General features: G+C 33.4%; 1 protein-coding gene across 1 annotated transcript in view; it reads right to left on the minus strand.

The window, feature by feature from the left end:
- COL5A2 (collagen type V alpha 2 chain) overlaps positions 1 to 27089 on the minus strand; it is a 162751-nt gene that overhangs the window by 108167 nt on the left and 27495 nt on the right. The window lies entirely within an intron of this gene.

The raw sequence follows: 27089 nt of genomic DNA on the forward strand, positions 1-27089 counted from the left end.
TGGTACACACAGATCATATCCAGCATTGATCATATGTTAGGTCAAAAAGCAAGTCTCAGTAACTTAAAAAATATTTAAATCATACAATGTATCTTCTCTAATTCCAACAGACTGAAACTAGAAATCAATAACAGAGAGAGAATTGGAAGACTGACAAATTTGTGGAAATTAAAGAACACACTTAAAAACAGCCAAGTGCCCCATATAGCAAAGGTAGTGCTGAGAGGAAAATTTATAGCTCTAAATGCTTACATTAAAAAGAAGAAAGCACTCAAATCAGAGACCTATCCTCAAAATTGGAGGACTAGAAAGAGAACAAACTAAACCCAAAGTGAGCAGAGGAAGGAAATAGCAAAGATCAGAGCAGAAGTAAATGGAATAGAAAAGTACAAAAAAAGAGAGAGAAAATCAATGAAATCAAAAGTTGGTTCTTTGGAAAGATCAAAATAATTGACAAATCTTTAGCTAAGCCAACACAGGAAAAATAGAGAAAGGATGCAAATAACTAAAATGGGAGATGAAAGAGGGGGGCACATTACTATCAACCCCATAAAAAGAATGTTAACAGGATACTCTGACAAACTATATGCCACAAAAAAGTAGATAACCTAGACAAAAGGACAAATTCCTAAAATACATAAACTACCTACACTGACTCAAGAAGAAAAAGAAGATCTGAACAGACCAATTACAAGTAAAGAGATTGAATCAGTTATCAAAATCCTTCAGCAAAGAGAACCCCATAACCAGATGGCTTCACTGGTAAATTTATCATTCCAAGTAGAATTTCCAATTCTGTTCAAATTTTTCCAAAATATTGAAGAGGGGATACTTCCTAGATCATTCTATGAAGCTATAATCAGCCAATACCAAACCAGATAGAGATACTACGAGGAAAGAAAATTGGAAACCAGTATTCCTTATGAATATTGATACACGAACCCTCAAAAAAAAAAAGAAAAAACACTATCAAACTGAATCCAGCAGCATGATAAAAGAATTATACATCATGATTAAGTAGGATTAATCCCAATTATGCAAGGGTAGTTCAACATAGGAAAATCAATTAATGTAATTCACCACATCAATAGAATGAAGAAAAAAAGAAACACATGATCACCTCAATTGATGCAGAAAAAGCATTTGACAAAATCCAGTACCCTGTATTGATAAAAACACTTAGAAAATACGAAATACAAGGAAACTTCCTTAACATGATAAAGGATATATACAAAACTCCCACAGCTGACATCGTATTCAATAATGAAAGACTGAAAGCTTTCCCTCTAAAATCAGGAACAAGTCAAGGAAGCCCACTGATATTCAACATTGTACTGTAAGTTCTAGTCAGACAAATTAGGCAAGGAAAGGAAATAAACTGCATCCAAATTGAAAAGGGAGTAGTAAAACTTTCCCTATGTGCAGATGACATGATCCTATATAGTGAAAATCTGGAAAAATCCATAGCAAAGCTACTAGAGCAAATAAATGAATTTAGCAAAGTGGTGTAGCACAAGATGAACACGCAAAAAGCAGCAGCATTTCTATACACAAGAATTCTGGAGGGGAAATCAAGAAAAAAGTTCCATTTACAATAGCTACTAAAAGAATCAAAATATCTAGGGATACATTTAACCTAAGATATAAAGGATTTGTGTTTAGAACATTAAAAAAAAATTGCTAAAAGAAATTAAAGACCTAAATAAGTGGAAGGGCATTCTGCATTCCTGGATTGGAATGCTATATATTAAGATGTTAATCCTACCTAAAGCAATTTACACATTCAATGCAATCCCAATCAAAATTCCAACAGACTTCTTTTCATAAATGGAAAGCCAATTATCAGATTTCTGTGGGAGGTTCTGTGGCCCCAAACAGACAAAAACATCTCAAAAAAAAGAAAATCACAGATTTGGAAGATTCATGCTTCCTGATTTTAAAAGTCAATACAAAGCTACAGTAATCAAACACCCTGGTACTGGCACAAGGACAGACATATAGACTACACTATCTATAAAAATTAACTTAAAACACATCAAATACCTATATATAAGAATCAAAACTATAAAATTCTTGGAAGAAAACATAGGAAAGCATCTTCAGGGACTTGAGTTAGTCAAGGTTTTTTAAACTTTACAGCAAAAACACAAGCAACAAGAGAAAAATAGATAAATGAAATCTCATTAAAATTTTAAAATTTGGGATATCAAAAGATTTTCTCCTGAAAGTAAAGAATCTGTCTACAGAATAGGAGAAAATAGTTGGATGCTATATACCTGATAAAGGTTTGATGTTCAGAATATAGAAAGAAATCCTACAACTCAGCAACAAATAGACAACTCAATTAACAATGGGCAAGAGACTTGAATAGCATCTCTCCAAAGAAAATATACACATGTTCAAAAAGTACATGAAGAGATGTTCAAAATCTTTATCCATGAAGGAAATGCAAATCAAAACCACAATGAGATACAATCGCATGCTCTAGAATGATTACTATTAAACAAAAAAACCAGAAAACAACAAATGTTGGAGAGGATGTGGTAAAGTAGGAACCCTTCTTTATTGTTGGTGGGAATGTAAAATGGTGCAGTCACTGTAGAGGACAGAGGTTCCTCAGAAAATGAAGCATTGAATTATCATATGCCCGGTAATCCAAGTGTCCATCGACAGATGAATGTATAAACAAAGTGTGATACCTACAGTGGAAATGGAACATCATTCAGCTGTAAAAAGAAATGATGCTCTGACACATGCAACAACATGAATGAACCTGGAAGACATCATGTTGAGTAAAATAAGCCAGACACAAAAGAACATATTATCTCACTGATATGAAATAATTAGAATAAACAAATGTATAGAGTCAGAAACTAGAATACAGACTATTGGGGCCAGGATGGGGGTAGAGAATGAAAGTTAATGTTTAATTAGTTCAGAGTTTCTCTTTGGGGTGATAGAAAAGTTTGGGTGATGGTGATGGTAACAAAACGTTGTGAACGTAATTAAGAACACTGAATTACATTTGAATGTGGTGAAAAGGTGAAACTCTAGGGTATATAAAACATTTATATATGTTATTAGAATTTAAAATATTTAAAAACCATAAAACTATATAGCACAGTGAACCATAATGTAAACTATGAATTATACTTAATATATCATAATCACAATTTTAATAAAGCTATCACACTAATGCAAGGTGTTAATGATAGAGAAAACTGCATGTGAGGTGGAGTTTATGGGGACTCTATTTTTTGCATGATTTTTCTCTAAATCTACAACATAAAAAAAAGTGTTGGGCGGGCCACGGTGGCTCAGCAGGCAGACTTCGCCTGCGCTGGTGGAAACCCGGGTCCGCTTCTGGGTGCCTGCCCACGCAAAAAAAAAAAAAAAAAAATCCCTCGTATTTTGATGGCAGATTCAGGGTTACTCTAATCCTCATCTCACAGAAAGCACTTTCAATGATGCACTACTTTCTTTAAATGATAGAAACAAGAAGCTATCTTTTGTTAGCTGTGATTTTACCCATTTTGACCCCTTTCCTACTTTACATTCAGTTCTTAAAGGAGAATGATAACAATACAGATATTTAAAAAATGGCAGTGCCCTCCATAGGAAAGCTTACCAATCTGAATTATCATAAACCTGAAATTCCACTTAGCAGCCTTCCATTTCAAGGTGTAAAAATCCTTAAATTAAACTCTTTAGGACGGACCCCTTGGTATTTTAGTAATTAATCTCCCTGGAAAGGGTCCAATTTAGATCAGTGTATGGAGAGTCCAATGTGATTATAAGAAATTGTAAAGTGATTGTAAAATGTATTTGTGCCTTTACGACTCAATAGTGAGTTATATCACTGGGTAGAATTCACAGACAAAAAGAGAAAAGAAATCTCAAGAAAAACAGTCACAAGAATAATTTAACAACAAAAAAACAACAACTACCTTATAGAGACAGATGGTTGGGTTACTGAAGCTGAAAAGCTGTCAGCTGTGCCTTCAGTCGGTTTTCTATGCTTTTATAGATTGGCAGGAAAAATTCTTTACATTTACCAAAAAGGACCCAACCCATAAATAATTTTCTTAAGAGATCTGAATATCCATTTATGTAAAATGAAAGAAAAGTGATTTTTAAATTCCTTTTAAGAGATGATTCTGAGACATTCACTAAATTTACAGAAATGGGTAAAGAGAAAATGGAGTAGATGAAACAATGGTTTATTCATCAAATTTTTTTCCTCAATATTTAAAATTCTTTTCTTTTTTACATGCAAAAACTATTAAATAATGCTTACTTTTATAAATTGTCTATTTGATTTCAAAATGGTGAAATTATAGTATATGGACTAGGACATTATTTTAAAATTGGGATTAAAGGATGACTTACTATACTATGTACATTCATTCAAATTTCATTTGTGCTAAGATTTGGGGAAAATGACTGTATTATAAATTAGCCATTTATTAAATAGTATATTATGCAGCTACATTACAGAAGATGGTATGATGAGAGCTCTATAGATATATAAAGTTCATATCCTCATGTGGTTTAGACTTTACTTGTTTGAAACTGTGTTCTTTTAATGGCTCTACCTAGGCTAGTTATGAATTTAACGAGTATAACTTACCTTGAAACAAAGAAAGATGGACAAAATTGACGATTAAACAAAATGAGATGTCTGTATTGTGATATTCTAGAAATCTTTTTCACCATAATAAAATATTCCACTCTTCTTAAACTCTTTCAGCTCAATTCCACAAAAATACATTTTTCTGTCTTCTCTGTGATGATCACTACTCTGGTCAATGGTGATGCAGTGGTGGCAAACACATTCCTGAATTTTTATACTTCTGAAAAGAACAGTCTAACCTGATTTCACATGTATTTCCCTTTTGCTCATCATTGAAGGAAAGATGGTATTATTTTGTGTGTTAATTCATGTACTTGTTTTTGGAAAATTACTTGAACTCTTTTAATCACAAGGATATTGTGAGAGAAGATTCTATGAAAAACGTTGATTTCTCAATTTATTACATTTTAACTTAGAATGTTTACATTGTAACTTAAAATTTCTTAATGAATTCATTTACTTATTTAGTTAACTATTTATTGACCATGCAATGTGAGCTCAATTTCAGAAAGTAGCTTACTTCTAAACAATTGATCATATTCTTCCCGAATTTTTGCTTTCATTCATAGACTATTCTCTCCACTGAGGCAGGGTCTCTCTAGCTTATTCACAGCTGTATTTCTGACACCTAGCAGAGGATCTGGGACATATAGTTGCAAGGAAGCAAAGGGAAGAAGGAAAATTAAAATAAAGGTTCACTATCATATTTAAATAGGCATGCTGGCTCAGAGAAAATTCTATATATTTCTATCATCACTTCTGCAAGGAGAAGTGTCCATATCATTTTATGGATAAAGGGATATTCAAAGGATAAGCAAGATGATAAACATACATTTTTGGACAACTGTCTGTCAACAGGAGTTCAGTTAATAAGGCCCAAGTCACATCAAAAAGCTCCAAATATTTTTTCCATTCTTTCAACACATAAATATATAATTATATATATAATATATATATAATATATAATATCTAGTATACAATAGTCCCTGCAGCAGTGATAGGAATGCAAATGTGAACAGAACACTAATAGTCCTCAAGGAGATTGCACACTAGTAGAGAGAGAGAGACAGAAAATAAGCAAAGAAATATATAATCATAGAGTATTCTGAGAGTGATATTACAGGGAAAACTATAGCAAGATAGTTTTCAGGGAGTATCAAGGAAAGAGAAAATTGAGGCAGGAGTAGAAACTGGGGGTAATTTTGAATATCCAGGAAAGGTCTCAAAGATAAAGCAACACTTGAGCATAGACCCGAGGGAAATAACATTTTTAAATGACTATTTTCATTAGGAGAAATGTCATTTTTAAGTACAATCATTTTAAAAAAGCAATTTCTCATAATAATACGTGACTATTTCAAACAAGGCAATTCCATGTTATGTAAGTGATAAAATAAATATGAAAACTAAATTTTGGGTTAATTCAGAGGGTAACAGATTTCAGTTACAGGGTACCTATTAATCCATGCAATGAGGTTCATTTTGATTATCTTTTATTAAAATGCATGCCATTTGAAAATTAACATCCTTGGGACATATCAACATGCAATTAAACATGCTCCTGGCAAAGTTCTCTGACCTCAAAAGGCCAGAAGAGCCACGTTTTACATCTATTTTTATGATATGTAATCATGGCCTTTTAGAGACGTAAGTAGAAGTTTCCTACCACCATCAACATTCCAGAATAACAGTACCATTTTGGTAAACAGACAACTTCAGCAACCAGAGGGAAATAAGAGGACTTATTTTTTAGGAAGTTTACAAACCTAATTATAAAACAAAATTTCACCTTTTGTTAATCAGATAAAATAAATCTTGTGCCCTTAAGGGATAAGTATAAATAGTCTTATCAGCTCTGACTTCAAGCATTAAGTAAAAATTATCTAAAAATTCTAATGATGTGATTGTACTTTTATTTATGCCAAACACCATTAGGCATTTTTGGAAAAGAATTAGGCATTTTTGGAAAAGAATAATAGAATTGAAAAAAAAAATCAATGCTATTCAAATTACCAAGTCATAAAACATAGGAATAAAAGATGTATTTCACTGAACTTTTAACTATCCATTTAATACACGTTAAAATAAAAAAAAAAGCAATAGTGAGTGCTCACTGCCTATTAATCCTTGAAAGAATGCTTTGGAAATAATAACAGGAAAATCTTATTGGAACAGGGCAATGATGTTAAGTCAAGAGTTGGGAAAATTCTTAAGCAATTACACAGAGATAAAAAAGTTGAAGAGAAGATCTGCTTGGGAACAGTGAAGAGGTTGGTACGACTGGTACTTGAGTATTCTATCTAGAGGGTGAGTGGAAGAAGTGCCAGAAAGCACCAGTTGCCTTCTGTCAGAGAAATTCCGAGCACCAACTAACAGCTTTATATTTGACTTGGTTGATGGCAATGTGTTGACATTGCAGATTTTCCTTTTGTTAGGCAGCATAATTAAAGAAGGGTTGAATATTCTGAAACTGTAGAACAAACTGAAAGAGGCAGGGGAAGAAGGAGGGATTCCAGGCAGGCAAACTAGTTAGGTGATCATTATTCTGACCTTAGGATGAAATGTAGAGTTCAACTAAGGACAGAGGGAAAGAAAAGAGAAACAAACTAAAAAGGCCAAAGGAAGCTAAGTGGTAATGACGGAATCAGAGAAATTCAGAAGTTAGGTCCCATACTAGGAAACGACTTCTGGGAGAAGCGTGCCCCGCCTAGAACAGAAAGACTGTTTCTTTAAACTTTCATTTAGGTGACTTTTTCTGAGAGTAATGCGTGAGGATTGCATTACTCTCATGATCTTACAGCCTAGTGAGGACACAGCCAAGTAGAATTGCTTCATCACTCCTGAAAGCTCTTCTCATGCTAATAAAAAAGATAGCCATTTCAAAAAATAATATGCTAATCAATGTTCTTTTGCTTCAAGACTGGTTGGAAGATATGGCATCTTCTTCCTGCCATCCTGAGAGCCATCAGTACCTTTACACTTTCCCACTCTATTTCTCACTCTATTCCAAAGTCATTTAGTAACTAGCCATCCTCTCTTCCTTAGTGATCCCACCAGCTCCTACATGCCTTTTTTCAGCCAGGCACCCTTTAAGGAATTGATAGATAGTATAACCCGAGCCTGAAATTTATTCTATTAGTTCACACTATAAACACAACTTTTTAGCAATTTGCTAGACCGTGTGGAAGAACATCATTTTCAGCAGTTACAAAAAGCAAATTCAAATGATGAACAAATACAGTAAAAAAAAAAAAAAAAAAACCTACATAAAAAATACTATTTTGCAATTCAGGAGTTACCAAACATCAAGTAAAGGGCAAATTCCAGGAAAATTAAGCAGATTATGTCATAAATGGCAATGTGAAAAAGATTCATTTTTATCTCGTAAGTCTTGGCTAAAAAGATTGGTTGGATAATCGGTTTTAACACTCACAAAATGATATCTTCCTAGTCCTGAATAGTACTTCATTAATAATAACACCAGCTCCTACATGCCTTTTTTTAACCACATGTAATTAGTACAGACTGAGAAGTGGCACTAGTCTCAAAACTTTGGAAAGTCATCCTGCTTTTAAGAACAATATTCATATCTCTAGATCCACATCCTTGCATTAGCTTAGACTATCTATGTGTGTTTGTGTGTGAGGGTATGTGTGAAATAAAATTTTAACTCATTGTAACTTTTCTTTAGGTTATGTCTTCTATTTTCCATTACAGCTTACAATTATGCCTACAGTCAAATAATAAAGAAATTTCAAACATATATGTTATATGTTAATTTCAAAACATATAAATTCTAATTCCAACTTATCAAACACAGGAAAAAGAATCTACTACAGATGGTCATAGATTTCTGGACTATTACCTCAACTTCTTTAACAACTTTTTTCTTCCTTAACCTGGATATTTAAGTGTTATGCAATTTATAATGGTGATATTTTATAACATAATATTGTCACACAAGTAACGTGCTGTTATAAATAGTAACACAAATGCTTTAAATAGTCCATGGAGCTGCACAGTAACTACTGGGTAAGAGAAACAGTACCTGAGCTTGCAAATGAAATACTGCAAATGATTTGTGACATATCTTATGCCTCTGTGCCATTATATTAAGAAGAGTGAACTGTAAAACAAAAAGCAGCATTCCACTTGACAGTCTATTGTTGATAACAATCTGTAGGCTAATATATTCCAATTCTGTCAGCGTCAAATATTTGAAAGTACTATACCAATGTCTATACGCTTGGAAAATCTCCAGATTAGTGACAGGCATTCAGGTGTTGCTCATTTTTTTAAGTTCTTAAAGCAAAATAGAGTTCATTTTAAAAGGATTTCATTTAAATTGGAACAGTCACTGTGGTAATGTAGTAGAAGTCACAATACAAGCTTATATTCATTGAATACATGTAATATGTGCTAAGAACAGTCCTAGCTGTTTTTACATTGTTGATCTCATTTAATCCTCAACAAGCAGAATTATCTCCATGAGAGAGTTTACTATCCCCATAGTGGCGCAGAGCCATTACACAGCTTGCCCTGGGACCAAGCGCCCCATACCTAAGTGATGAGCCCTGGTTTGAACTGAGACACTATGTTTTCAGGTGTAAGCCACTTTACCAGCAGTGCAGATCAGCAGAGGAACAGGTTTTTATTAATCCCACATTCTTCATCAATCATAAGCATTCCCTAGATGGGCTACGGTCAGAAGGGAAAGAATAAAATAACTGGCAGTGTGGGGCCTATGGAAATAGGGTCCTAACTGAAGCTCTGGTTTCTCTACATTGAAAGTCCAAAATCTTAATGGGTAACTCAACCTGCATTCATCAGATTCATTTTTTAAATACTAATTCATTTGCATATGTTCATAGGAAACTAATTTGGTTATGAAAAGCCAACATATAGTCCTGCAGGACAGAAGACGCCAGTGAGTTCATCAGCAACTTCAAATAGAAACATTAGTGCTGTGTGTGTAAAAATATTGGCAAAAGGAAAAATCTCCATCACATATATGGGAGGTGTCTTTGTGTGTGTATGATTGTTGCATATGTGTGTATCGGGGGTGTAGGTATTTTCTTTTATATTATTTTATATGGATGCAAACATATACAGAAAATATATGCACAAGTGTATAATATGGTGAAATCCTACAATGCTAACAAGTATGCAATTATAAGGTGGAGGGGTGGAGGAGAGAGGTAGTCGAAGCCACAAATCACCAAACCTGGCTTATTTTTCTGCCTAGGATTTAAAGATATCTTTTTTCATGTAATTACAATCCATTTTCCCTCTTCTCACCATATGTCCACTGTCTTGTCAAATATATTTACTTTGCATTAGTCAGTAAAACATGGCATGGCGGTTCACTGCCACCTAGTTATTTTCTGAATTTTGTTTTCACTTCAACTGCTGATGGCTCAAACTTTTATCTCATAATGTTCATCATTTTTGGAAAAAAGAAGTCAAATGTCAAATAAGATGCTGAATCTATGTTCCATGGCTTTCGTATTCTAGACTTCTGTATTCTACAAGTAATACTTCTTCATCCAGGTACTTTCTGAATAAAATTAATTGTAATGCAGAAATACAAATACAGTGCTTTAAATATAGCAGTGGAATATGGTTTATAAATCTCAAGTGAATTATTGTCATTAGCCTTTTACACCATTAATCTGGTTCAAGATTATAAAAATTGTCATGGAAAATGAAATACTATCTTACATGAGAGACATGTTTTCTAAAGTTTTAAAATCTGGGTCATATGATAATACTAGTATATATATCAAGGTCACACCAAAATCCAAGTTCGGTATAAATAATGAGGAATTTTATGGAAGTGACAGGGAGAAAAACTTAGAGAATCAAGAAATAGGACAGAGGTCTAAATTTAGTGAGCAGGGTTTATTTTGAATTGGAATTATAGGTAGTGTTATTTTGATAAAATCAGACTTTGTATATTAAACTCAAAGGGATGATTTTTGCATGCACAGAGGAATACACTTTTTCATTTTATTAAAAAAAAAAAAACACATATACCTCTTGGATTATCTTTCATTTTCCCAATCTGTTAGCCATGGTTTCAAGAAATATTTTCCTTTCATCTTTACTATAGGAAAAATAACAGGACATGTGGAATGGAAACAACTGATTCCTCAATGCCCAGGAGACAGTGAGGCAGGGGTGGGGACGGGTATTTGGGTTTAAGGTGAACTGGAGCTCATGAATCTTTATCAGGGTCGAAACCACCATTCAGCACAAAGGTGACTGGTGCATGAATTAAGTGTGTCCAGGATTTCTCATACATGAGAAATTTTAAAGGGAATCTGAAAATCAATATTTGTATTTGACATCTCTCAATTGCTCCATGTGAGCAAAGCAATTCTAATTATTTTTCAAAGCACTGTATGTTTTGCACAAAACATGTGTAGTAGGCCTAATACAGCCTGAGACCTCCAAGTACTGAAATCTGGTTTAGAGTGTATTTTTAAGATATTATTTCCAGCCTCCACCTACCTCTACCCTTATCCTAATTACTAACATGCCTTGATTTGCCTGTTTTATATGATATTCCAGACACAGAAAGTTGAGGGGAAAAATGCTTCAAAGGCGAGGCTCTAAGACTGTCCTTGCTTCCAAAATATTAATAAAAATATTATCCATTTAAATATTTACAGATACGTGTATATAGCATTTATTTTCTTGCTCTGTCAGCAGAGAGGTTCTAAAAGCAGACTCCCCAGTAGCCACAAGCTCACCCAGCTCCCAGATCTTGGTTCCTGCTGCCATTCTAAAATAAAAAGGACCAGAGACCCTTGGAGAAATACTGACTCTAGAACCAAGGCCAGAAATAAACCAGATGAACCTGGAATATCTTATAGTCCCACAGAGTAAGTAGCACTCAGTAAAAACACAATAATGTATGTGTGTCAAAGGGATGCAGGGGCCAAAAGAAAGATCTCCCAATAACCAAAGCTGGAACAATTTGAGCAATAAAATAAACTAATATTAGACTATAACCTGAAGTATAAAATAAATATCTATGAATTCAAACCAACTTAAATAAATGATTGAATAAATAGATAAATGAGGAAGAATAGACAAATCTCCCGTGCAGAAAAACTCCAAATAATTAATATAGATATTTTGCCCTCAAACAGTACAGCATAAACGCTACTCCTTATGACTATGCATAGCAACTTCCTTCCAAAGAACATGGTTGGAAAAGGGTAACAAGGAATAACTTTACAGTAGAGAAAGCTGACAAGCAGGACCTCAGCCAGATGAGCAAGATAAATCTCAGCAGTGATGTTATGTGGCTGATACAAACCCTTGACACGATGTGACAAAAGGAGCACTTCATCTTTCAAGACTTCCTCCCTAAAATACACAACCCTAATTAACTATTAAGCATCTAACAGTGAGAACGACATCTGATGAATTCAAATAGAGATATTACATTACATAAAGTACCCCTTTGAAACAGTCAAGGTCATCAAAACTGAAGAAAGTCTGAGAAACTATCATAGCCAAGATAAGCACAAGAAGGCATGACAACTAAATACAATGTTGTATCCTGTGCAGGATCCTGGGACAGAGAAAGGATATTAGGTAAAATTAAGGAAATATGAATGACTTGTGGACTTTAGTTAATAATAGTATATCAGTATTGGTTCATCAGTTTGGGAAAACTACACCACACTAATGTAAGATATCAATATAACAAGGAAACTGAGTGTAGGGTATATAGGATTCTCTGTAAATACAAAACTATATTAAAATTAAAAAAACTTTGTAAAAAAAAAGGAACAGAAGTTAAACCATGTCTAAAGCACTTATTTAGCATTTTGATAATTGTACAGTTATGAAAAGCAGGAATAAAAATAAGCAGCAAGGCTAAAAAAAAAAACCCAAACATTTTCTTACCAAAATAGAGAACTCACTTTAGCATATATACATATTCCATACAATACCATATAGATCAAAGAACAAAAACAATTTTCATGTACTTTTAAACACATGGATAAATGACCAAGTTCTTAAAAGCTCAACAAAGCCCTTGGAGTCACACTCCAGAGCTCTCTCCTGGGGGCTGCACTGCCTTCTTTATTCTGTCTTTAAAAGATTAGAGAACTGGACTCAACATCAATACAGTTTAAACCTAGAGACATATTTAGCACTGTATTATGAAACAACATACATCTGTTTATATACAGATATAAAATACCATTGCACTTCAACAAAGCCACTGAGAAGGATAGAGAAAAATTACATACAGTGGAAAGTATTTTTTTATTTGCTCAAAATGTATGATATAATATATTTATAGCATCATACATTTAAATGTATGTATGTATTTAAAGAGCTTTAAATCTCCATACTACTTTTCTTTTAGGTTATTATCTTCCTCTCCTCCTTTCCTTTATTAACTTACTTCTCATTTTAGAGACTTAATATATACTAGGAAAAATAGGGTTTCTGGCATTAGAACATGGAGCTGTAGTAGAACTTGAGTAAATTATTTACTTTAAAGGCAACTTAAAAAGCAGGGTTAATAATTCTCATCTCAAATCCAATGAGAGGATACATATGTAAAAATCATTGCAAACTATTAAGCACTATATAAATAGTCCCTGGTGGCTTATCTAGATTCAAATACTCTATTATAAAATGCACTAAAAATCATACTTTGTTCACTTGAGATTTTTAAAATTTCATAGAGATAAGTCATCATTTTTTTATTAAAATGAACTTTGAAAGAGCCATATGCATTCCTAATTTTAAAAGTTAGGAAGGAGTCTTTTTTAATAGGGATAGCTTGAAAGTGAGGTCTTTGGGGAATGAAATCAGGACTTTGATAGGCAGAGATGGGAAATAGGCAACATGAGCCGAGCATTCCAGAAAGTCTGGTATGAGCCAAGATGGAAATAAGCTGGAAATACAGTGTTCAATAGATGAATGAATACTTAAATGAATTAATGTGCTTATGGCCATAAAATAATAATCAAAAACAACTATTTATTATGTACCCACTTTATACAAGGCATTTTTTCAGATGGTTTGATGGTTCGGAGCTGTATGTATTCCAGACAAACATGTTTTTAAACTTAACCCATTTCTGTGAACGTGAACCCAATATAAGACTTTTTGATGAGGTATCAACTGAACACTTTGTGATGAGGTAACTTCAGTTAAAGTGTTAATCAGTATGATTGGACTCCTAATAAGCAGAATGAAATTCAGGCAGAAAGAGAGAAAGCCAAAGGAAGCAAGAAGCTGAAATTTAAGAGACCCAGAAAAGAGCAGAGAAGCTGGGAGAGGCCACCATGTGCATTTCCATGTGACAGAGGAGCCAAGGACCAAGCGGCCAGCAGCCAGGGCCTAGAATCAAGTCTTCGGGAAGAAAGCATTGCCTTGATGACACCTTGATTTGGACTTTCTTTTCACCTCAAAACTATGAGCCAATAAATTGCCATTATTTAAGTAGACCATTGCATGGCATTTGCTTGAGCAGCCTAGAAAACAAAAGCATAAGGTTTCTGATAAGTGCTCATGACAATTTGAGGTCAGAATTGTTTTTTCCATTTTATAAATAAAGGAACTGAGGCTCACAGAGGTCATATGAATTCTCCAAGTTGGTGAAGAGTCAGTTTTCAAAGGCTTCTCTGCATGACTGCTGAAGCTGTGTTTTCTATTACTTAAGCCAATGACTATGTCATTGATATACAGTGAGTACTCATCTTACTAGGACAATTTCTTTCTGGTTCCAGTTAAAGAAGTCCTCTCACTGGTAAACTAAGTTTGCATATTCACAAGGGTTGCATGGTTAAAGCAACCTTTAAAGTCAGCATACTTCGTTTCCCAACCTTCCTCGGAATTCTTTAAGTCTACCAGCACTACAGGAAGAGTGAAATGAACTGCTCAATTTCCTCTAGACTCTTAAGGTCTATTTTGACCTGTAAATAAAGTTAATTCTCCAGTTAACTGGATCAGGCAGATTATAGAGTTTAGTGGTGGCAACTCTTTTACCCTTGAAGAAATTTAGTTCTCTGATACATTTCACTTGCTTAATTTCACAATGGAGCTCAAGTCAAGAATCAAAGAAGAAAAGTCCAATTTCACTAAACTAATCAAGAAATGCAAGACGCGGTATGGATGGATCATTTCATAGATCTTTCAAGCTCTTTTGGAATCACACTCCTATGCTAAAAGAAATTATAAATTTGATGTCATTAAAAGCCAGATTTTTTCCTGTTCTTTTCTGTAAATATTGCAAACATTGAATAGACTTGACAATCTAAAATTTGAATAAATATACACTATTACACAATCTTTAAATTAAAACCGTACATTTTTATTTTATGATTGAAAATATTTTTAAACAAAATTTAAAATCTAAGCTTTTTTTGACTATGAGACAAGTTTATTCTTCCAACTAAATATATCTAAACATCTATAATTTAAAAAAATCCTGTTTTTTTTGCATTTTCATTAAAATCTATTTTAAGTTGACTCTTTCATTTTTTAACTAAAATTGATTCTAAACAATCTCCAGATTGCATAAATTGTATAGTTTTTCCTTGCAAAATATAAAATTTTTGTGTGCTTCTTGAAATTCATTAGAACCAGCAATAATACTTTGGGAAACACACCCATACATCATAGCATTTTAGAGTGTGGGTAATTTTTAATTGTCTTACGCCACAACAATCATAAGCAGATTGTAGGTGATGGGAATCAAATGATCTTATAATAAAATGGAATACTTTAAACCTATACTGAAGAGGTAATATTTTAAAATGCCACAGTAACGCTATGAACTTGCTTTATTTATAAGAATGCATTGTATATTCTTATTGTACATAGGATTACAAATTTATTGCACATATTAGGCACTTGAATGCTTCAAGAGGATCTTGATGATTACTACATTCATTAATATCCATTGAAAAACAATATTTTATATCATTATTATCCACTCCATCTTTCTGGTTTCCAAAGAATACATCCTCAAATTTTATATCTAAATAGTCAACTGAAACTTTCTCTTCATATTTTGCCTTAATCATTCTCCTCTCTTTCTGCCTTCAATTCTACAACTATCCTGCAGATTTCTTTCTAACACTGCTACCTTGCAGCCTACTTCAAATGTAGCTACTAAAACTGTCTTTTTAAATGGTACTTCAACCATGTCACCTCAGCAGTGGCCCTCAGTTTCACTCTAGCCTAATAAAAATTTCCCCTAACCTTCAGAATTTTGTCATTTTCTTCACCCTCACTATTGCTTATGCTTACAAGACCCCACCTACCTACCAACCCACTCTCTGGCCTATTCATTCTCTTAAACATTATTTCCATATACCAATTAAAAGCCTGCTCTTCTTAAATAAGTTATATAGAAATAACCACTATTACATTTCTCTCCCAATGTGTGCACACATAAAATTTCCTAGGTTCATAGCCTCTGGCTTCATGTCACACAGAATATGTCATATTATTTATTTCCTAAACCATCCAGCTACCTTCACCTAAATGTACCACCTTTATTTGCAGTGCTACTGCATATTGTTTGCAGTTTGTACACTTTAAAAACAAACCCCAGTTGAGAGCCAGTGGGAGCTCACATTCAACCCAATCTCCCCTTGCATGCTAGGATAGACCCCTAGCTTGGGGCTGCATTTATCAAAGGAAAGGTAGGTGCCTTTCTCTTTGCACAAAGGTCTTGCTCCTTGTCTAGTTCTCTCAAAGGAAGGGGCTTGTTTTTCTAATTCATACAACAGCTCTCTAAAGGCCTGTAATTTAGATTAATATTTTCCATTGTAGGATTTTTTTCCTAATTTGATTTTATTCTTAACTAATATATCCTTTCCCACATTCTCTATTATAATGAAATATCTTCAATGGCATTGATGTAGAATCCATTCAATAACTAGGTACTAAGCATTTATTGCTTTCCTTGTACCGCCACTATAAAGCTAAAAGAATCCTATTCTCCAACAACTTACACTCTGCTAAGGGAACCAAAGCACACACATGAAACATTTAAACCAATATACATCTTGAGTTAGAATGTGTGAGTGCTCTAAACAATAAAAGAAAGATGCACAGATGTTAGGTTGACTAAGAAAGGTGTCACAGAGGAGGCAGGTCTTAAACTGGCCTTAACAAAGAGTAAGATGCAGCTACTCGACAAGAAGACATCACAAGAAGAAATTACAGCACCCAGGAAAACATCCTACAAGTGGTGCCTAATAGGTAGTGTATGTTCAGGGCAGAACCGAATTCTTGAAGAACTAGACACAGTAATGAAGATTAATACATTAGAGATCACCAGGGAAGATACAATCTGTTTCCCAGATCTTTAGTGGGAAAAAACACCCCTAGTGCTTGCATTTATCATCTGTAGAACAGATGGTTCTGGAAAGGGGTACGGACATTCAAAGGCATTCCTCCACTGCAAGAAACCATATTGTAATAATGCAAGATTCCTGAAGGTCTAAAAAACAGTGAGCTCAAAAGTACTGGAGAGCTTTCTGAGGAATTCACAAAATGAAAAGATAGATAAAAGAAAGAGAAAAGGATGCAGCTTGTTACACTTTTTAAGAATAGGGAATCTCGGGTTCAATAGGCAAGAACACAGTTGAAAATTTGTTTAATTCTAACTAGTTTTCAGAGCAAAAGTTCTAATTTTGAACAACAATCTTCTTAAAGAAGAAAGAAGAAAAAAATCATGTTTTATTATAAATTTTGAATTAGAAAAATAGATGGAGGTTTTACAATGATCTTAATATATTTTAGGTTCATAAGGGTATAAGTATGCTGCGATATCCTTGTCAAATCACATTATGCTGAAAGAAAGGATCAAACAAAAATATAGGTACATGCATACATTACATACAGATATAATGTACATGATATAGTATCTTTTAAAAGTTTTCAAATAATCTGACTGAATGAAGTACACTAGATATCCTGTCAAATTTTAAAAGTATATATATTTTTTTTCATCAGAGTTATTTTCAATCTTAAGAAACTTGGGAAGATGTGAGCTGCTTATATTTTCCACAAGTTATGTGAAATACCAGCTGTACTAACTAGTCTATAATCAGCAGACAATCCTGAGCAATAAGCACAGTTTGAGCCCTGAGCAGCCATGACTTGCTGATGTGCATGAAGAATTCCCCATTTGGTCCTGAGTAGGAACAGATGCCTCATTCCTTTTAGAAAGGAAATTACATTCTACAGAAGAGGAACTCAGCACAGCCAAATTAATAAGATAAGGGATTTCATCATCTCCTGGAATACATTCACACACGATTTTCCTCTTATTACTGTGTTGTATATTGAATTAGCCATTCTTTGTGTTTGAACCCTCTTAGAAAGCTGAATTAACCTAGTCCACTGCCAGCATTGCCTTCAGAGCTGTGCAGAATTCTTTCTTAATTCCCACATGTATGGAGCAATGAAAGCCATGAGATTTTAGTGTTCTCATAAAGACTTGCTTACCTCAGACTCTGAATAAGTGATACTTGAGAGGATGTAAGGATTCTTGCATTTTGAGGGGATTACAAAGTAACAGTATTATAGGACAATGAGAACAGTAAATCCAACAGAAATCTACTTAAATTAGTAAAATAACTAAGAACCATATACCAAGAATTAAGAATAACTTATTCCTTGCTTTTCTTTGTTTAATTTTTTACTTGGGTTCAAAGTACTATTCATTGACTGCCTATTTAAATGATAAAAATGATAATGAAAATATACTATATAGTATTCTACAGTAAACCATATTTCACCTAAATAATTCAACTAAGCTGAAAATATGAATGGTCCATTCGCACAACCCCAAAGAGTTACTGAAGAACTACAGTTGGGCATTCTATGTGCATGTGCTACACTTGATTGCAAGAACACGAAATAAATAGGACATAGTCTCTTTTTTAAGAATTTATAGACTAGTAGAAGAGACAAATCTACAAATAATCAATGATACCAATGCATACTTAAGTTTAAGAAGAGAGGTATATACCAGATGCCATGTTTGCATAGGAATGGTGTCCAGATGAAACTGGGGACCTAAATCAGGTAATCTGCAATTACGTATTCCTATTTGGCTCACTAAACCCTATCTGCATTTTTACTACTATATAATCAACGTCCATTATGTTTCCCGGATCATTGCAGGAACTTTTAAAAATAGTCATCAAGTAATTAGTTGCAGAATATTTTATTCAGTAAGATTTCTTTGGGGGAGAACACACTATTTTTAAAGGAAATAATATACCTCTCTTACCTGCATACAGCATGAGAAAAATAAGTATGAAAGGTTAGATAAGGCTACAAAACCCCATAAAATAGATTTTTCCACCTTGAGAAAGAACAGAAGGCAGGAAAACAGGTAGAACCAGAGATAGTAAAGTCGGTGTGGGGGAGGGGTGATATCTTGAAAGTGAGAGAGAAGGTACAGTGAGGAAAGATGAAGAAAGAAAGAAATTGCAGGAGACCTAGTCCTTAGTAATGTAGCTCTTCCTCAGGATTCCAAATCTTCAGAAAAATCATTAGTCTCTCAAAGTTTTGGCATGAGTGGTCTTCATTGTGTAATTGAATGAGAGGTGCTGACTCTCAAATCTGGATTCACAGAGGGCAAGACAGAATTATTCACTTAAAGAGAGGGCAAAGGGCGATGAACTTGGGTGAAGTTACCTGCAACTTTACTGTAGAGTGGATTATAGCTAACATCTTGATTATGGTGAAGATATCTTGGTTATATTTGAATGGATGAACAATGAAGAAGATGAGGAAAAGGGTTCCAGGAAGATCTGGAAGAAGGTACAGAGTTGTGAAATGCAGCCATTTAGGAAGAACTGTATGGCAAAAGAAAAGAAAGAGTGCATGTAGGAAGTAAATGAAAATAATGCCACAGGCAATTAAGAGCCAAATTATCGAAGCTCTTGCGTGCTGAGTAAAAGGATCTGAACCTTATTCTGAATTACATGGGAACCATTTTAAGCAAAACAATCAGAACAGCATATGACTATTAAGAAAGTGAAGCAATCAGAATAATATAGACTTATTAAGAAAGTGAAATAGTACATAATTATTAAGAAAGCAAAATATTATTGTTAAAGTAATAATAATAATAATAATAATAATAATAATGTGGACTGATATTGTCATCTTCTCACAAGGAAATAAAATGCAAACCTGAATGCAAGAATAACAGCCATCTGCTTGCTAAAACTGGATTTTTTGTCTAGACAGATTTGAGCAGGAATTGATCCAGGTCATACTAAGTTTGTTCTTTCTGTCTGTTCATTATTCACAACAGTTATGCTCAACATTTGGGCTAAAGAAGGAATGCCATATACAATAATTTAATTTTAGGAAAAGGAGGTTAGGAAAATGTGGCAATTGAAAAAAAAAAAGTAAAAAGGAATAGTTTAAAATAAAATAAACCACAGAAAGTCTGGAAACTATTTTAAAATACATGATTAGAAATCTAAGATGAATTTTTTGCCATGAATCATAAACTCTGGCTAGATGCAAAAAAAAAAAAAAAAATATATATATATATATATATATATATATATATATATTTCACAGCAGATGATTATGGTAAAATGTAACAGAGAGATATAGGCATAAAATGTGAAGATTACCAAATCAAGGGAAAAAGGAAGCCTCCAAAATGTGACAGGTCAGATAACACTAGAAATTAGGCAGACCAGAAACAGACCAACAAAGTATTTTTGAAACTAACTTACAAAGAACTTCAAAGTCAGTAATGAGAGGCCTCTGAAAACAGCCAAAGGGAGGGAGGAATCCAACCACAGAATCCCAGGGAATACTAAATATAAAACGGTGTAACAAAGAATAGTTACTTCTCTTGTGTTTAGGTATATTCGCTTGAAGGAGATTTCAACATGTAGACTGTACATTGAGGTAGGCATGTCAGAAGTACTGGATCACATTACCAAATACAAATACATGAAATGCTTTATTTATTAAGAAAATTGACTCAGATAAATACCTGCGGCATCAACGCATCTACACAGAAAATTAAGAAAGAACTTCAGTGTAAAAGGTAGAACAGTTAGCCCAGACATATGACCATCAGTAACAAATTAAAATGTACTAGACATAGGCAAAGTGTGAACATGATTCATAAACACATAATCCAGTGAGGACTATGAAAACTGAAGACTCACTTCCAGCCAGGCTATCAGGTGGAAACTGTCATAAAGGGGAAGATAGCTACATACTCAAAACCATAGAAATCACAAAAGAACCACGTTCCTGGAAGGGGAATGATGCTAACTTACCAATTAGAGTTGTCAGGATAAGTATTTAAACAGAAGAGAATTGGTGGATGTAACTTATTTAGAGGTTTAAACTGTCTCTGAAGATGTTCATATCAAAACTACTTGAATATTGAGTCACCCTGGGATTTGGGAAGGTATTTGGATAAGCATGAAGAGGTGGTATAGATTCAGGAAACAATAAGTAGGGCCAAATAACTAAGTTTAAATTCTGGACCCTTCCATAGACTGGAATATTAAAACATCTCATACCAAAGCAATAGAAAATCCTCTAGGTTTATGGATAATATTGGAGTGATTTTTACTTCATAATCATCAAGCCTTTCCCCAATATCTCATGGTTCCAGCAAAATTCCATGGCAAAAGAGATGAAAGGAGAAGGAGGACGAGACTCCTCCTTTCTGTTGCCTTCTGAGCCTATACCAAATGAGTCATGGGTAATTTCTTAAGCATTTCATCACAAATTCTTAGAACCACAACTGGGCAATCCTTAAACTCTTCTGAGAATTAAAGCAAATTTTGAGTAATTTCATAAAGTTCTATGTTATCGTTGGTAGATAAAACATTAATGAACTTCTTTGTGGAAAATATAATTGCATTCCTAGAACATAAATTTCTGTTCATTAGGAGTAGAAGGATCCAAATTTCACTTAGATGACAAGCTACATTATGAGAAACATTCAGGAAAATAATGAGTCTTTGCACAGTCCTCCCTGAAGATAGTTCAGCAAAATGCTAGTATTAAATGCCAAAATATTTGTGGAGAGAAAAATACGTAAATAAAAATTGTATCTGACCATTAAAAAAAGCCATAATATAGCTGGGACTGGAATTTGTCATGCGACTTAGTTTGCCAAATCTAAAGAAAGATGCACAGAAGTACAGAGTCCAGCAAAAGGCGAGAACAAACCCAAGGGAGGCAAAGACTCCGGATGAATCTATGAAGAGGTGTAGCTTCCTGGCTGGGAAGATGAAGCTAAGAAGTGTGTAGGTCAGTGAATCTACCAAGCCATAGAGGGTGTGAATGGAGACTTGAACGATGCAGTATTTTTAGAATAAGAAGAAAAGATTAATATAAAATTGGTAATCAAGTTAAAATCGATATCATCCTCTAATCAAGTGTTTTAAAAATATGAAATACTGCAACAATAAAAATGTTGAGCTATTATTTGAAAACTATATAAAGGATAAAGTTTTATATCCAGAATATATAAAGAACTTTTACAACTATACAAAAAAGGTAAGTAACCCAATTTAAAATGGATGAAGGACTCAGACAGGCATTTCTCCAAAGATACAAAATAAAAACGTGAAAAGATGCTCAACATCATTAGCCAAGTGTCCATCAAGAGATGAATGGATAAAAAAATGTGATATGTACATGCACAAAATGTGGTATATGACTAAAAAATAATAAGGAATGAAGCTCTGATATATGTTGCAACATGGATGAGCCTTAAAGACATATTGAGTGAAAGAAGCCAGATATAAAAGGGCAAATTATGAATGAAATCACTTATATGAAATAGTATAATATGCAAATCCATAGAGACAGAAGGTAGATTACAGGTTACCAGTGGTGGGATAGAGGAGGTTGGGGTGGGAAAGAGGCGTTATTGCTTGGTGAAAAATTTTGATAATGGATTGTAATGATAGGTGTACAATATCATGAATGAAATTAATGCCACTGAACTGTACATTTATATATGGTAAAAATGGAAAATGGAATGTTTTGGTGTATAATGTATATATAAAGTACATATATATAATTCTATGATAAAATTTTCAAAAAATTCCTAAAGGAAATTAATAAAAACATAAATAAAAAGATTTTTTTTTAAAACCCACAATGAGCATTTAATACCCACTAGAATTTTTTATTTTATTAAAAAACAAAAAATAAGTGTTGGTGAGGATGTGGAAAAATACGAAACCTCATGTATTGTCGGTGGGAATGTAAAATGGAATAGCTGCTGTGGAAAACAGTTTGGCGGTTCCTGAAAAAGTTAAGCATAGAATTCCCATAAAACTTGAATAGGTATATACTTAAAAGAATTGAAAGTGGGACTGGAAGAAACATTTGCACACTGATGTTCATGGCAGTATTATCCACACAGCCAACAGGTGGAAGCAATCCAACTGTCCATCCACAGATGAATGGATAAACAGAATGTGGTATACACACACAATGGAATATTATTCAGTCATAAAAAATGAAATTTTGATACATAATACAACATAGATGGACTTTCAAGACATCATGATGACTAAAATAAGCCGAACGCACAAGAGCAAGTATTGTATGATTTCAATTTATATAAAATGACTAGAATGTACAAATTCACAGAGAGCAAAAATAGATGACAGTTTACTAGGGGCAGGAGGAGGGGTAATGGGGAGTTAACGTTCAATGGGTACAGAGTTTCTGTTTGGAGTGATGGGAGAGTTTTGGTAATAGATGATAGCGATGGTAGCACATCATTGTGAAGGTAATTAATACCACTGAAATGTATAACTGAAAGTGTTTAAAAAGGAAGATTTTATGTTGCATTTATGTTATCATATTTTTATGTTGTATTTATGTTTTCATATATACATATTTATATATATAAAAGGAAGATTTTATGTTGTATCTATGTTATCGCTATATATATTTCACTAAACCTAGGAATGCTAGAATAAATATAAAGATACTGGAGAGTGTCTTCAAAAAGTCTTTTATCCTCATGTGTCTGAGAGTCAGAAATTAGCCAAATCATCCTTTGTTCCACAAAAATGCTCCACTTTACCCACTTGGTACTACATACACATTGTTAATTCATATAGAACATGGCCTTAATCAAGGAGGAAATTCTCAAAATATTTGAGTGGTGATTAAGCTCCTGTTAATTATTATATGATGTTCAACAAGAAATGCTATTTGCACTCCAATACAAGTTTTGAAAAATAGAAAATGTTGTCTCTCCCACCAAGGGCTTCTCACAATTTTCTTATCACAAAGAAAACCTGATATATGAATTTTCAGTGAAAGTTTTCCTACCATTATATCTCATTATGGCTTTAGAAACTAGTTGTGGAAGCAGCTAGAATTAAAATTCCTACAAACTGAAAACACGATTGTTTTAGAAAGTGAAATAAATGCAATAAGACTTGCTGATTAATAAGTTGGGAATATTAATATTTTATTAATAATTAAAACTTGTGGCTCTACACAATCTAAAAATAAATTATTTGCAAATATCTTTTGTATTGTTAAATTCCATTTAATCTTTAAAGTATAATTATTTTATTAGTCACAGAACGCAATTTCATTTACAGATTTAGAATAGAAAAAAAAACTAATGTGAATACTCTACATTAAAAAAAAGAATTTACCATACTATTAACCCAAAGAAATCATGCATGATAAAGGTTAATTGTAATATTAAATTGGACTTGGCCAAATATCAAAATATTCTGATAATGCAAGGAATGATGAAAGTATAAATGCATTAAACAATGGCTGATCTTTTCATAGAGCTGAGATCTAAATTCTAAAATTCCATTTTCCTTTCTCAGGATTTAGTGGTTTCAAGACAGTTTAGAAGCCTAGCATTAGAAAATTCTACAAGCAAGTCATTAACCTCCAGAATAAAAACATCACCTTCTATTCTGACATTCCATTTTCTGATCCAAATTTTTCTAGAGAAAAACTGCATGGTAATGTTTATTAAAATAGAACGTTTTATTTAGTGTTCTTTGTAAAGTCTTAGCAGGAACTTAAGCATACACTTTTCAAAAATGATATATTTGCTATATGGCTATGTAATTTCAAACAGTGCAATGCAAGGGCTTTAAATTCTCTCTGTGTGACATGTATTTTACGTGTTCCCTCAGTTGTTATGGTCTGCTTTAATTTATGTAATTATGTATGAGGTCAATATGGAAAACTAGCCCTCACTCATTTCTGGCAGACATTCCTGAATAATGTGAGTGCCTTCAGGAATCAAACTAACAGGCTCACAGTCCATAACAAGGTCAAATGAAAGCAACCAATTATTCAGTCACTGAACAGTTGTGATTGTTTTCTATATTACAAGTATACTTTAAAGATTACCTAAGGGGCAATATATTATAGCCAAAATGCTCTCAGATGACAAGCAAGAGAGTACATGAAGTGAATGGATCTCATGGTGACTGTCACATATCAGACCACAAATGCACATCTGGTTCTGTCAGCTGATATAAAAATCCTTGGGACACAGGGTGGGCGATGGTGGCGCAATGGCAAAGTTCTCACCTGCCATGCTGGAGACTCATGCAATGGGTTTAATTCCCAGTGCCTGCCCATGCAGAAAAAAATAAATAAATAAAAAAATCCTTGGGACACAGAGCATAGAAGGAGATTTCTACTTGAAATGTAGTTAGTGTTTGTACACACAAATTTTAAGACAGCATCAGTGCAACTCACTTTTTTAAATGTACATTTTAAAGTCCTTTAAAAGTCCTCAAAGAGTAAAATGTTAGTTTGAAATGCCAATGACTCTGAGGCATATCATATCTATCTTGTAAGATATACTTACAGGTCTTGTCTATCTTATAAAGGAATCAATCTAAGCTACCCTTGTATTTGCTCAGCCCCATAAAAAAAAATCCTTGCAAAATGAAATGGTCTGTGTAAATAATAAATGTTCCTGATACTCCTTGGAACCTGTAGTCTTCTCATATCTTTGCCCTGGAATGAACTCATTATGGAGCTTGTCTTTGATTCTTCAAACGCTAAATTCATTTACACAGAGAATCAGAACAAGAAATATTTAGTCCAATTCCTGAGGAATTCTTTCTATAGTATTTCTATGTGCTTATCAAACCTCTGCTTGAGTTCTTCCAGAAATGGAGAATTCACCACCTCAAAGGGAGCCCATTCTATTTTCAATTAGTTCAAATTGTTAGATCCCACAGGGAATCTCACATGGCATTTTAGAGAGTGTTTCATGTATAAATTTGCAACTATCTGAGAGAGTAGGTTTTAATGCAATTCAACGACTATATCATAGATTACCTGATAGCCAAAATTGACCCACCTATACTTTCTGCCGCATGGAGCAATTTGCCTGCTGGAATTATATGAAATAAATCTAATACATTTCTACACAGCTAATCTCTTCAAACATCTTAAGACATACTAACAAGGTCCCATCCCAACTCCACCTTATTCTTATATTCCCTGATATGAGCTCAATCCCTTCACTCTTTCCCCTTACGATAGAACTATTGCATTTTTTTTCCTGGACATGCTTCAAAACGTAACTTGTTTAAGCTAAAATAATCTCTTATAGTAAGTGGTGATACAGTAGGTCCTGGAAAAATTTATGGATTATATGTAATAAATGCATAATGGCAAATGAAGCTATCTCCAGAATGAAAAGTTCAGAATATAATCTTAGATAATAAATCTTCTCAAGAAAGGCATTAGTGAAATAATTGTTTTTTCACTGTCTTATTCCCTATGGTATCCATGATAAAAGACATGGCATTTTAGAGAGTGTTTCATGTATAAATCTGCAATTATCTGAGAGAGTAGGTTTTAATGCAATTCAATGAATATATCATAGATTACCTGATGGTAAATCTTTAAAAAGAAGAGAAATGATAGGTTTAGATAACCCGCAAATTAAATAAACACCTGACATTTAGCTATTGCTTTATCACATTCCACTTCAGTTAGCTTCCCTCACCTCCCCATGTGTTGCTAAAGCATGCTTAAATTGAAGCCTATGCGAGAACATGAAAATACATATTCCTCTATAACTCTTTTTTTTTTGCCAAAATTACAAGGATACTTTATTTTATTTTGTTTATTAAATATGCCAACATGCAAACACAAACATTCTTACCATATGATCATTCCATTCTACATACATAATCAGTAATTCACAATATCATCACATAGTTATGTATTCATCATCATGATAATTTCTTAGAACATTTACATCAATTCAGAAAAAGAAATAAAAAGAAAACAAAAAAACATATATGCATACCCTTTACCCCTCCCTTTCATTGATCACTATCATTTCAATCTACTAAATTTAATTTAACCTTCGTTCTCCTGTTATTTATTTATTTACTTGTTTTTTTAATTTTTATTAATTAAA

This window comes from Tamandua tetradactyla, chromosome 3 (assembly GCF_023851605.1).
Source record: "Tamandua tetradactyla isolate mTamTet1 chromosome 3, mTamTet1.pri, whole genome shotgun sequence".
NCBI classification, from domain to species: Eukaryota; Metazoa; Chordata; class Mammalia; order Pilosa; family Myrmecophagidae; genus Tamandua; species Tamandua tetradactyla.